This window comes from Micropterus salmoides, unplaced genomic scaffold, assembly GCF_014851395.1.
Source record: "Micropterus salmoides isolate LMB-PRFRI ecotype aquatic unplaced genomic scaffold, ASM1485139v1 Ms_hic_scaffold_2, whole genome shotgun sequence".
NCBI classification, from domain to species: Eukaryota; Metazoa; Chordata; class Actinopteri; order Centrarchiformes; family Centrarchidae; genus Micropterus; species Micropterus salmoides.
In genome coordinates this window covers 35,546,541-35,561,596 of record NW_024041150.1, presented here as the reverse complement: position 1 = coordinate 35,561,596, position 15,056 = coordinate 35,546,541, and the positions used below count along the sequence as shown (strand labels likewise).

Genomic DNA, 15,056 nt, shown 5'->3' with positions numbered 1-15,056 from the left:
TATGTTTTTCTCTAGGGACAGATTGCCTCTTCACAAGGTTGACTGAGAGCACGCACACAAACACACACATTTATTATCCATGCATCCATGCATTATCCGTGCTGTAATGTATTCCCAAGGGACAACTATGTCTGTGTGTGTGTGTGTCTCCCAGTACCTTACCCTCACACACACCTGCATACACACACTAAAAGTACAGAGTCTTAATAAATAATTAACAATGCAAAGCAGGAGATTTCGGTGTGTGTGAGAGAATTTAACCTTTTATCAGTCAAATTTGCTATAATGTATGTCAATTAAAGTGTGAACTTATATACGTGTGAGTCAGAGTGTGAGACTAGTGTGTTTGATCGACTCCATGGCTCACCTCTATGTAGTCTCTACATGGAGGGGAAGAGCTCTACCATGTGGCCAGCGGTGAGTACTGCAAAGACAGGAGATGCAGGGAAAAGACGCAGAATCCACACACACACACCTCATTTCTTTTACGTCATCCCAGCAGATCTCTCAAAGCAAGCACGAAGCCAGCCCTCTCCCTTTTTCCAACCTTACTGTCTCTATCTTCCTCGACCCACTCAGTCTCCCATTCTCCTTACTCTCTCCCTCTCCATCTCTCTGAGTGAGAAGGCTCTCTCCACCATCTGCTGCATGATGCTGCAAATTACCTCTGTGTAAGTGCATGTGTTTGAGAGCAAAAAAAGAGCACAGAAGGTGGAGATATTCCTGCATCTGTTGTGTCTGACTCACTCACTCACACTCACACACACACACACACACACACGACTCATCACCCTGATCTAAAAGTTTTATGAACATGTGATTGAAACCTCTGCTGATTATTGCCAGGAAATGATCCACGGGTGCACTTAATGTGAACTGGAAATTATTATTAGCACATCATCGATCTGGCATGTTCAAAGCTTTCCAGGAATTATTTTAAACGTTGTCCAGCGACTGTAATGTGATGCTCTGCATTTCCCAGAATGCCTTGACAACCCATTGAGCAACTGCCAGCTGTGAGTTTTATGTGAAGGTGGAGCTTGGAACTAAGTTACGTGTAACAGAAACCAGCCAACCTTTATTTAATGCAAAATCAAAAATGTGGCTTAGATTCATTTATGCCTACTGAGGCTACTATGGTGTACAAAGAAAATCCCCTTTCCAGTCTCATAGAAGGGGATTTTAGTACACAAGACAACTACAGTACATACTACAGACTTCTCAGAAATTGGACAGCATCTAAGACCATCAACCTGCTGTCTTAATTATCTGCCAACAAGCTTCTTTAAAAGTGTTTTTGGCTGTTTGGCAACACACCTGCTGCAGTTACTCAACCATGTCTCTCATCATTATGTAATTCCCCTAATGAGAAGTGCAACCATCGAGCCTCTTCTAAAAAAAGAGTGGATGAACATCTGTGATAAGCAACTACAGACCTATACTAAACCCTCTCTTTGTAAGTAAAATAATTGAAATGGTTACTTTGAAAAGAGATTGCTCTCACTTACATGCTGAATGATCTTTGTGCTGCATTTGTCATGGCCAGGGATGTACTGGGACTGAAATTCATCCCGGGACTTTGAGACGGAGAGGGCTTTTATGCGCCGTGTGGGGGCCCGGAGAAAGATTTATGCAGTTATTTTAATATATAGTGTTGTACTTGTATGCAGTCAATTTCATTGTGATAAAGACCTTCAAGAAATTTTTTGTGACACCTGCCTCTTAAATTAAAAGCAAGGCACCACTGTACTGAACAGGACCAGGTCAGGCAAGCCTGAGTCAGTCAGAGTGCAAAAATAGTTAAACACAATGCAGTCTCATAAAACATAGCAGTGTTCATGTGTGTGCATAAAAATCTTCAGCTCTGAGTAGGCCTATCCATGGCTCATCTTCCACTGTGCTGAACACTGACTCTGCTTGTACTGATATGTTGCTGTATGCTACATATGCATGAGAAGAACATCAGTAATAAATGTTACTAACAATAATCCATCTCTAATTCTATCTATGGATGATTGCCTACCCAGCCCTGCACACTGCCCCTGTACCTGTCATTGTTTCTGGTTCCATTGTCCTTCTCCTCCTGCTTCTCCTCCTCGTCCTTCTCCAACAGCTCCTTCTGTTCCTCCTCCTCTTCCTTCTTCCTTCAACTGTTGTTTATAATATATATAAATATAACACAGCCTATATGTCTATACATAAATGCATATTTAAATATTCTCAGGTTATAATAGCATTACTTATCAGTGCCTATGCTGGGTCCTGCCTCATCTGCGCTGCCACAGCACCTTTCCACCAATGAAGAGGTCGGTTAATTTGGCGCCTTTCCTTTTTCTTTCTTTTCAAGATATTTACCTGATCTGTTTTGCTTGTCTTGTCACACAACCCTGGGCTTCAGACCCGACAAAACGTAGTGGGATCGAACGACCAGCTGGAAAGTAAACTCCTTTCATCAAAAACGAGGATCGGTCCGAACCGAGAGGGGCCACTTGTATCCCCCCTCGATATTGAAAGTATTAGTCTGGCGCAGTTTGATAGACACAGACAACATTCACTGCAGCTCCAGCCGGTAAGGATCGTTTACAGTTCAATATAAAAAGCTGAAAAAATAAACACTCTTGAACACCAGAAATGGTCCGGCCATTCGGGAATGCCACCCCTGGTCATGGCTGAACAACATACTATACTAGACTAAAATTCTCTGAGGCAGCAATTTGGCATCTAATACATCTATCTGAGTAAAGTAACATTACACGTGGAGTTCCCTAAGGTCCAATGTTTCAGCCTCTTTTATGTGACCTTTATGTGCCACATTACACAAAGAAATGAACTCTAGAATCATAATTATGCAGTTGGCACTTCGCTCTGTCACTAAAACAACACGTCCTCATGTACCTACAAAAACAAAATAGGTCGATTGTCAATTGTCCCAAACATACATACATATATAATCGTTTTCCAAAATTACATATATGTCCATTGCAAAGTACAACGACATCTATGATCGTTCCCCAAAACGACATGTACGAGCGTTGGCAAGTACCAGTCCAGTGACAGGCGTATCGGTTCTTAAGTACATTATGAACGTCAAGTGCAAGGTTGTGTATTTGTCATTATACAGCACAAGGCTTTGTGACAAAACGAAATTTGACCTGAGTAAACTCATATGACGTTTAACACGTGGTCAATGTGAAACGGTTGTAGTTTGGTTAGGTTTAGGCAACAAAACTACTTGGTTGGATTTAGGTAAACATTGTGGTTTGTGTTCAAATTAGTCCAATACATAAGTCACGAAAAAAAAAACATTATTATTTTTAGCTTAAGTTACTTTTTAGGACAATGCAGAGGTTTCTTCTCTATTTACATTGCATTGCAGGCTAACTATGCAAATAAACCTTTCTCATATCATTTTAATTTGTTAATTAACATTTCTTGGAGCAAGCTAATTTTCAGAACATTTTTAACAAATGCTTTCAAAAAGTGGCTACATGTCCCCGGCGTCCCCAGTCTAAATGACCCTCCCTCCCTGCTCCCTACCTACAGGTTGAGCTACTCATGCTTACCCCTTCACCTCCACTCTCCTCCTGCTCTCTCTCTCCCTGGGCCCTGTCACTTTGTCACCCTGCTCAGCTAACACACGCCTCCTCCTCTGCCTGGCAGTGGCCACGGTTCCTTTACTCCTGTGCCTGCACTACTTCGGGTCCTGCAGCTGATGTTGAAGCTGCAGCAGACCCGGTAGCAAACATATCAGTTATTTCGCGCATTTGGCGGCGTCTGTCTGAAGACTCTTTTTTGGCACACAACCATAGACTGTATATAGTTAGTTAGTAAGAGATGTGATTGGGCCAGCCCAATGTCAGTAAAGAAAATTACCCAGTGGGCCGCTGTCCATGCTTTATAGACCGGTCGTTGGCTCATTTCTTCGTTAGATTAAAAATCATCTAAATGTTAATCGTTTTCAAAATGTATAAATAATACAATTTAATTCACCCAGGATGGTAAGGTCAGCTATCTCAAATACTGTTAAAGAGGTCAAAGGGATGATTTTTAATTTAAGAAGAAATAACCACATGTTAAGGGATAGTAGGGTTAAGAAATTTTCATTGATAGATTATGTACTGCAGGTTAATTAGTTCATAGTGTAGCTGTCTGGGAGTAATGGGAACTGGGAAATCAATTTAACAACCAATGTACTTCACAAAGGGTCAACAGTAAGTGAATTGATCATTTAATAAGCTGTGGTATGATCTAATAATTATTCAGTGTCTCTCAAACACTGGATCCAGTCTGTAGATTTACAATTATTTTTATGTTTGTGCCCTCACATAAATATATAAAATGGTGAATATCTCATTTCTCCACAGGAAACGCATCAAACATCTGGACTCAAGTATGTATGAGTCATCCTGAAAATTGGTTGCATCCCTCACGTTCAGTGAAATCAAGCACATCTTGTGTTTAAATAGCTTATCTGAAGCCTTTGACTCCAAAATTAGATCCAGATTAACAGTAGACACTAGCAGGAAAGAAGGACGCAATCATTTTTTGGACCACATCACCTGAAAAATGTACATTTTCTAAACTGAATCATCTGAATTTTTCTGAGTAATAGACATTGTGTAAACAATATTTTCTCAGCCTTATGTGTGTGTCTGCTGTTCTTTTTGTACTTTCCACTGACCTCTCTCTCTCTCTCTGTCTCTCTGCTGTGTTACCATCTGTGTCCCAAAATGACTCCTCTCTCCCAAACAGCACCCGCTGGTTCCTCTTCCACCCTGCCAAGGCCCAGAACAGCATGGCGCTGGAACGAACCATGTTGACACTGGTGGGCATGTCACAACGCTGAGAAACGGGAGTGATGATCGCTGGATTTACGTCATCGTTATGAGATGACTGACAGTGCTGGATAAATGTTACCATTTTAAATCTTTAAGTGAGAAGGCTTGGTTATTTTTCTTCCAAGAAAATCAAATCTATATATACGCATAATCTAATAAGCATGAGTTATGATGATACAGAAGAAAAGAATTGATGCCTTTTATAGGAAACCATCACATCCTGTGTTAGTAGGCTAAATGTTAGTGTCAAAGTAAGACGTTTCTTCCCTAAATGTAGTCCCTAGATTCTTTTTTTTGTACTTTGTGGCTCTTAGGTGAGTAAAAAGACATTTTATTCAAAACTCTTAATTTAACCAAAGTCTTTTGGTGCCTTATATAAAAGAAGCCAATAATTTATCAGAGATAAGTAATTACTCCATTGCAGCAGCAGTTTTATTCAAGATGGGTCCATTTCTATATTAAAACCTGATTTCAAATTTTGAAATAAGCAACAATCAAGGTTGAAGCTTTGAAAAAAAAGCATCAATTAGGTATTCACATATTTTTTACATTGCCTTTCACAATCTAAAACTCAGCAAATTTGCGTCATCGGGATCATATTTGATTAATCGTCAACTGGCAACATGAGCGAACAACCCCACAACTGTCTTAATAGCTTTTCATTCAAATATTGCCAAATTCTGATTGGTGTATGGAAGTGTGTGACATCACCTTCACGCCCACTTCAAACCAGTAAGAACACAGAGAAAATCACAAATATACCCATATGGAATACCTACAACTGTTTCAATTTTACAAAATAGTGTGTAGGGGAGACCGGGTATGGTTGTAACATGGGGAGAGCTGTAACAACGCCAATTCCACCAAATACAGATAAGACAGGAGTTAGGTGATCATTTCAGTATTTACCTGCTTCCTCCCCGATCAGGCATGGTGGTTATCAAGTCTGGAAAGAGTTGTTGAGTTGTTACAACCATCCACGATACATAAAACTAGGTACTTTCTTGATTTTAATATTTTCCAGACTTCCCTTTGCAGTCTGGGCCAACCAAACCTGCACTCCAGGGTTACCAGCATTTCTTTGTCAGCACTGTGACCAGTCCTCCCCATTCACATGTTGTACACAAGTTGGTGTGTGTACCGTCACTCGACCTTTTCCATACTTGGTCTCCGCCGGTGGAGAGGGTAGAAAAGCGTATGGGCAGCTTGTGAGAAGTGCCTGTGTGCAAGAAAAAGTCCCGGTACGCCAAAGAGTAAAATATAGAAGTGCTGGTATACGTACCGGTGAATACAGGCCCACTTCAAGCACTGACTGTGACTCTGAATAAGAATATACAAACATTGACACACACACACACACACACACACACACACACACACCTCTTTTTAGTTAGACCTAAAGATGTACAGAGATGTTCTTTAATTAATTACATTGTAGTAGTATTTATTAAGTATACTTTATTCTGTAGATAAATTTACATACACATACTGTACATGTGTGAGTCATCAGACATAGGCTGTTACAGCAAGAGAGAAACATTGTTCTTTGATATAACTACCTGTTTTGGAAGCATATCATATATTGTGGCATGTATTTTTGATTCTTTTGTGTGATTGTTACAACTTACCCCCAGCATGTGTTACAATCTACCCCGCTATTGGGGTAGGTTTTAACAAGGGAACACATTGCATTTGACATCACCTCACGAGGTCTGTGATATTCTTGTAGAGGACTGAATTGGTGCCATTTGTAGTGAACAAATGTGGGTATTTTGTCTAAAAATTGGAGAAGTCTAGCTAAAAAATTCAGTGAGTTATAGTTACTGAAGCAAAAAGTGTTATAACCATACCCGGTCTCCCCTACATGACTTCATAGTGCCATAGTATGGAGCTGATTGAGAAAATACATGTTCAGGGCCTTTAAAGGCTTTGAAAATAGATATAGAATCTTTCGTATTTAAAATGTGTCAGTATAATTTTTAGCAATTAGCAAAACCGCATTTGCACTTGGCATCAGTCCACACAATGTAATTACACAACCAGTTCTCACTCCCATGTCGTCACATGGTCTGTGACGCACCGGGGAGCCCCTTAGCGTCACAGTTCAATGCACTGTGGGAAGCCCTGTGGGGTCATTTTTAACACTAAAGATATGTGTAGGATATGTAACAGAAAAGTTCAAGTTTGCTATACAAAGCAGTTTTGGTGCTTAAACCTACGTTTCAGGTAAACCGTGTGCCATTTCAAAACTGCAACAGTGTTAACAACTAGTTTTTTTATAAAGTATTGCATATTTACTGTTACTAAATCATATTATATGCCTATACATATTATATTTTTTTAATATTGATCAATATGAAAAGGTATTACAGTAGGCTAGAGTAATCAAAAGAAAATCCATTACAAGTACTTCCACAATTTTGCATTCAGTTTCCATCATCTAATATTTTTTGAGTAGTGGGATCTATCACATATCACGGAGTGTAGCCTACAGCAACTGCTGTTAGTGTTACAATCTCAGTGAGAAATTGAATTATGATTGCCAGTATCAACTCATAACCAAGTATTTGATTCATCATTTATGACAAATACATTAAATGTAGATAAAAAGCACAGGATAACAATTTTGTTCACCATTTATTTTCTATAGTTACATGCATACTTGTTTACAGTTGGTTTTAGTGTGCAATACACAGTTTTATTTTGTATCATTGTCTATGTTATGTTACCCCAAATGTATTTTACTTTTACAGGCTGCGTTACCAAAAGTCTATACAACATGATTTATTTCTCACATTTTCAACACACAATGAAGTAATCTTACAAGCTGGTAGCCATCGATGCACAAGGTACAGCTCATCTGAAATCTCTGCCTTTGGTGCCTCTGCTCAAAATATAAGACTTTGATGCATTTTGTCGCCAAGATTTGGTAATTGTGGGCAAGCATTTCCAAATTTGGAAATCTTAACAGGACCAGCTTTTTATCAGCAAATCCAATAAGACAGAAAGCGTCAGGTTTCACAGTCAAAGCTTTACATTCTAGGAAGAAGAAATGTCACAAAATGCTTGGATCCAAAATAGCTGGCCACATGTCAGGACTGAGTAATCTGTATCTATGGCTCGTGCAACTGTTTTCATGAGAAATTTGGCCCGGGTCTATGGCAGATCCACATTCTAGCTGTGCATATGTGCTTTTTTGCTTCAATAAAATGTCCATAAACGCAGGTCTTCCTTAAATGCTTTACCAAACGATCAGTGACAACAACCAAGAGCCCATCGACAATTCATCTATCCATCGTCCAGTCCTTTATTCAGTTTTAATTTGTAATTTTTAACAGAGTGCAGCTATTGAGTGAGCCGTTTCCTCAACTACTGTGTGCTATTTATATACAACAACAAAATAGTAGTTATTTTGAGCCCTATCCTTTTCAAAATCTTGATGTTTTCTATAATAAACTAATACAGTAAAATGCCTCGAACCTGTGCAGTCAAAACAGTCTCTCAGATATATGACGGACCCCAGACCTCTGCTTGGTCGCGTCATTTTCATCTATTCGGGTAAATTACTCAGTTATCACTGATTTTGTATTTGCAGGTCAAAAGACAACTTGGTTAAAATTGGGCTAAACTTGATTAAAAATGTGATGTTTTTATAGACATCGTGGTTACATATAACTTGTCTTGACAGCATTTCATTATCTGTATTTCAATATGAAGCAGGCTGTAACTACACATTGTTGCTAATATTCACTTTATAATGGATGAAACCGGATGGGATTGGGTTACCACAATATCAGAAACTGTTCCAAATGCATGTTTTGCTCAAGTCACTCATCGCAAGGATCAAATTCTCTCGAGTTAACATAAATGGACAAATTGAAACCATCGCTAAAGTCTAAAAATAAAACAGTATTGGAAAATATCTTTCACATTAAAAAGGAGGCAACTGTGACTCACTGTACCATTCAAAATGATCAGTAGCATTACACCTAGAATGCTTTGCTGCAAAGTTGCTGCACCAAAAAAAGACCTTCAAAATCTTCAAAACTCAATGTTGGCCTGGAAAGAAACACAAACTCCTGCTTTTTATGGGATATTTAGATGGTGCTTTGGCTCGAGATTAGATTAAGAACAGGTGTATCTGGTAAAAACAACAACAACAAAACAAATCACCCATTAACTGGCTTCTCTGACACGAGTTATACTGTTTTATCTGGTACCTCAATCCTGGCCTCGAGTAGAAAACCCTAAAATAAACCAAAGTAAACAACTCACTGCAGCACATTTTAAAAAGAAAAACCACGTTATAAAAACACTACAGTCCAATCAGCTCATACTGAGGATTAGCCAAACCTATACTGAAAAGAGATAATATATATTACTGTTGCAAGTCTCTTACATTTATGTATTTATAGTCCAGGGGCTGCGTTCACAAAGCCTCCATAGACAGCAGTGCTGATCCAGGGTCGTTTGAGAGTGAATAAAGGTCATAGAAAATAGTGACCTTTGACCCCGGGTGAGGATGATAAGCTTTGTGAGTGCGGCTCCAGTGTGGTTAAGTGTGGAAGCGTTTATATAAGATCAATACCACAGCACACAGTCACTGGCTGAAATGTTAGACTTCATGTTATGACTACAAAAAGACCAAAAATAAAATTTAATGGCATAAGCTCGCTCACTTTATTGTTCAATGCTGTGATATGAAGGCTGAATGAGGAGTTTTCACGAAACTTCGACAAGGCTGGTGGCACTTGTTTTCCCAAACCAGCGTAAACCTGGGTGGGTGGCGTCTTTCGTCACAGTTTCAGCTATTACACTATCCCAACAGGAGAACTGTACATCACAATGTTAAACAGGTACGAGTTCAAGGACTACACTGGCTTTGAGAGTTTGGCCTTCAAATCGCTTTAACAAAAACATTACAAGAGAACCAGCATCACTTTTCTCTCTGTGGCTATTTCTAGTGCATGTCCAGTAATCATAATGTCAGGTCACAGGACATATTAACTTTATACTGCATGTTGAAAAACTGAGTTACAAAACCCCCTTTTAAATATTTAAAAATATGAAACTTGAGCATTTTGAATGCTACTTAATATTATTTTATGTTTTCACAGGTGATATTTTGAAGTATTTAATGAAATGTAATATACAAGACATTAAAGACACAAACAGTATTGTAAACAGAGTCATTGCCCTGTTACCAAAATTGAAAATACAAGACTGGAACTTGCCATTACCCATTAATTAATGTATAGGTATATAAACACTTGAATCTAAATTGTTAATGTTTTCTGATGCAGTATACGGTTTGGCAACACAAAAGGACAATTGGCCTGTATTTTGGTATAAAATCAGTAGAGTAACAGGCAAATTGTTGATTTATCATCAAAGTAAACCTGTGTCAAAAAATACATACCGGGTCTTCAAATTATTAGCTGTTAAGCTAATTTTCGCTCACTTTCTGTATAAGCTACAACTTATAGAAGAGATCTACTAAAAGATCTACAAAATCTTTTCCTATTTTAAATAGCTCCAATGACTTTTATCCCTAATGTTATATATTTTAACAAAACCCAGCAGGTTCAGAAACTGAACTCAAGCTAGCTAACAATGCAATTAGCTACAACTACAGTTAGCCAACATGCTATATATTCTATGTTAGCATGCACACCAGCCAGAGTTAAATCACATAGAGATAGTTTCTGTGCTGATTCTATTGTCTCGTGTAGGTTAAGGTGACCACTGAGCCAAACTCTCAGAATGACGACGTAGCCTTTTAAGGAGAGTGCACGTTTTGTAAACAGGCACGGCCCTGTGAGGTGGCGTAGTCCTTTAAGTAAATTCTTTCCCTGATTTTCCTGACTTGTTTTCATACAGTCTTTCTTAACATTTGGCAGAAAAGTTAAAATTGCACTAGTTTTTCTTGTGCTATACCATGTGTTTTGTAAACACATTACCCCCGTACTCACTAGGGGCCCACATACCTACACTTTCAGAGCCTGTAATATTGCTAATAATTATCACTCAAATATGTAGGGGGGAAGAAGTTGGAGCGTTTGTTTTTCACAGCTTAGTGTTAATGGTGAAAAATGAGCCAACGGGGGCGGGAAAGTGTTGAAAAATGGTGTGAATGTGAGTATGTGCATTTGTTTATTGTGCCAAGCACCATGGGCGGTCAGACACACAAACCTCTAGGGTTTCACTTCAAGATTAGGCGGTGTCAGGGGCAACTACGCAAGCTGAAATGACCAACCTGTTGCTGTAGAAGTGCTAGATGTTCAAAGAGGCTGCAACACAAGATGTAAGTAGGTGTGTGTGTATGTATGTATGAATGGTTGAATTTTATTGAATATTTTTTTCTGTAAAAATACCGCTTCATTTCCACCTCAGTGTCTCGATGTTTCTTCCCCTCCTACTCCCGGTCACCACCACCCACCAAGCCCCCATCTCTCTCTCTTTCACTCTTGTTAAGCATTTTTTAGTCAGACCACTCGTTCTCGTCGAGCTCGGAGTCGTCATCGGACTCGCTGTACTCCACAGCAATACGGCGCGACAGGATGGTGGCCACATCGTTGCCCACGGGCTCCCTCTTTGCCTCCTGCTCCCTCTGCTCCTGCACCTTCCTCAGCTGGATACCTGGAGGGCAGGAAGGGAGGACGTGGGGGGGTTAGCATGGCCGTGACTAGAAATTCGCCGGTCCCTGGCCACAGCTCAAAAACAGCGTTCAATATTGATACTGTTTATGTTTTTAAAAAGCTGAATTTTAATTTCTTACTGAAAGAACACACATGCACACAGCAGGGTGCAGACCAGTGTGAGCTTCAGTGTTAAGTCCCCATGAATAAAATTCCTTTCAACAGTCAACTTTTTTACTTAAAGGAAAGGTAAACTGACCTTCAGCCTGTAAAAACAAAATCCCAAATTCAAAAATTTGGGTGTTTAGGGTGTGAAGTCATATAAGAAAACCCAAATTCATCGTTTCTTATAACAAGAATGTACTGTATATTACCGTAGTTTGAAATACAACAATGTGGTATAATTTGGATTTTAAACACTTAATCACAGTCACCTGATTATATTATCCCACTATTCCTAAAATATAATAAAGTAATGGCATCTGTAGGATGTTAAAATTATAATTTAAGTATTTAAAACAATTAATCTTAATACTAAAAGGAACAAGCAAACAACATGAATAACTCATTCATACGGTATTAAATATAAACTTAATCTTGACCATTGACTTTTCAAAGCATAGTTAATCACACACTTACCTCTACGTATGGCAGCCAGCAGGTCGGAGCGGGCGTCGCTCATCGGGATCATCCCCAGCATGGTGGACTTTCTGGTCGCGGGCGGTGCATCCACAGCCGACTGGCCGACGGCAGCATGCGGTGGTGACGGGTGAGCCTGGAGGCCTGTAGGGACTCCAGGTGGAGGAGGGGGAGGAGCGGCAGGGGGTACACCTGAGGGGGGGTGGGCAGGGGAGGGTACGTAGTTGGCCGGGGGAGGAGGAGGGGAAGGGGAGTAGGGGCGGGAGAGGGCAGAGGAGTTGGGAGGGACAGCCGAGGCGGAGGGCGGGGCCGTGGTGGAGTCGAAAGCGGTCTGGGCTGAGGGGATGGTTGGTGGAGGAGGGGGAGGGGCAGGCGGGATATAGTATTCTGGGATGGTGGAGGGCTGGCCGCTAGTGGGAGGGGGGAGAGAAGAAAAGTGCCGTAAAGTGTATAAGGTTATTTTGGTTTATTTAGTGGATATGGGGGATTAACAAGCCATATGATCTTTGGACCTTTAGTAATATATGGTAATATAATAATATGGTAATCTAAAAGTCCACTGAATAACACATCTTTAAAACAAAAGCCTGCTAGAGAGTTGCCAGTAATGCCTAACATTGCCTAAATACATAGGTGGAGCTTTAAAGGGATAGTTTGATATTTTGGGGAAGATGCTAGCCTGGCTTTTAATCTGTAAAAAAAATCGAGTGTAAAAACGCCAACTTGTGGCTTTAGAAGTGGCGGTAGGCAGATGTTTTACCTTTGTCCTGGATGTAGCTTCATATTTATGGGAATAAGAGAGAGGTACCGATTTTCTCATCTCACTCTTGGCAAGAAAATAATAAGCGTATTTCCCAAAATGTTGAAATGATACTTTAAGATCTAAAGTATAGATTCCTAGGGCCAGTGCAATAGATACAAACACAGCTGTAAATGTGGGATTTCATAAGTCTCACATCACTGGTTCATATGGGTGTAAGGTCTACAGGGTGCGACGATTTCATTTTAACATTCAAAGCAGCGGTTGGTTGACATTAGCCCAGCCTTTATAGTTTAAAAATCCAGTTTCACTTCCTTAAGCTATCAGAATAGAAAAAGGTAAAAGCCATGAGACAGTGCTAATGTGATCTGGATTATTGCTGGGCTCCACATTACCCCAAACACAGACTTTGCATCTTTCTAAACTAAGAGTGTCCACCACAGAAATAACATTTTAGGGAACTGAAACTAACACAAAACTAAAGCAAAATACTGTGATAGTGATGGTAATAGAAACCTGAAATACTGTCTAACTTTCAGTTATTTGACATTTTAGGTGAATCTGTTGAAAATGAATTCTCCCAGCTCAGAAGCAACCAGTGTTTTAATGTTGTAGTGTTGTCTGTGTTAATTCAAAAGCAAATTTTAACCAGAATCAGCACAAAGGTTTGTATAAACAGCAGGAAAAATCTTGACCATCGCCAAATAAATAAATAGAAAGACAAATCCATTCACATTAACATGAATGAGATGACATACCCGTGCCCGGCCCGGTATTCCTTAACTGACTGCCTCGGCCCATTAACTGTAGGATCTCCACCAGCCTGGACCCCGTGTCCTGATGGGGCCCTGCCCAGAGAGGCCACGTGTCTCCCTGCAGCCGCCGGCCCTCCAGCACCCGGGGGCTGATTGGCCGGCCTGAGGCCTCGATCCAGTGACTGAGTCTGAGCTGCGGCGCTGAGGTGGTCCCTGGCGAGGTGGTCGGTGGGGTGGACGGCGCTGGGGGCCTGGTGGAGGGGTGGTTGGGGCTGGCTGGGTAGGAGTCAGACGCCACTGACCTGTTGGAGGGAATGAAAAGAAAATAGGTTTTCAATACAGTATAATATAGGATTACCACAGTTACAGCCAGTACATTATTTTCTTTATGCATTTCAATATTTGGTTACATTCTTCATTTATTGTTGTTTGTTGTTATTTTTCTAATTCAAGTCAATTGTATCCGAATAACAGATGAATACAATCTGATATTCAACAGGTTCTGCAAAGGGTTTACAATGAAATATAGAAAAAGAAAAGAAAAGGTAACAATCAGCTCTAAATTAGTAATTCTTATCATTTTGGCCATCATGATAAAATGTAGACATACCAAATATAATTTATCAGTAACTTAATACTTAATATATAGTTATTATTTTCATTTGAGCACTTTCATTTATATTCCGCATTCATCATTTATTCTCTGCTGAATCTCTGTTTTTGTTTGATCTTATCTGTTGTTATAAAGATTTTGTATGTGAAACTTTAAAATAAAATATAAATTCATGTGCTCTGTATCACCTTGTCCAGAAGAGGGCAGCATAGATCTTTAAAACAATACAGCAGGTAGGTTGGTCCTGCATACATCTGTGTCTCAGTTTGCAGGTCTGTGCTTTAATACTAGTAACTGAGACTGAGCGGTTGTGAAAAGATACCTGCAAATTATATACTATGTATACTATATCAGCAATATTTTAGGCTTTTAAAGGAGGAAAATAGTAAAGCCAGTTTGGTCAGTTCCATTTTTCATATCATCCCAATGCAAAAAACCTCACCCTGAAACACCAGTCCTAATAATCTGACCCATGAGTGTTTGTCCCCCTGCATGTATTCCCAGTGAACCAATCATGTAAAGTATTGATATTGTTGCCCCTAAACCTCGGAGAGAGACAACGCAACACATAAACAGGGCCGATGTTGCCAAGGCTAGACTGTGACAACACAACAGGACCCTGGAGGCAAACCTCACACATACAGGGAAGCTTGAGTGTGTATTTACCTGCTATCAGGGGACAGGGAGCCTTCTGATGACATGCCATGGTAAGGTGAGGGGGTGAGCCTGGCGTCTGGTCTGAACTCTTTGTCGTAAGCCAGGACGTTCCACTCCTGACGTCGGTTGCGAGCCTTACGCACCTTCAAAAGGTAA

At 40.0% G+C, this 15,056-nt stretch overlaps 1 pseudogene; it reads right to left on the bottom strand.

Annotated features, from left to right (window-relative positions):
• Positions 1 to 7,462: 7,462 nt before the first annotated feature.
• Positions 7,463 to 15,056, bottom strand: part of LOC119913407 — a 44,405-nt pseudogene continuing 36,811 nt past the window's right edge.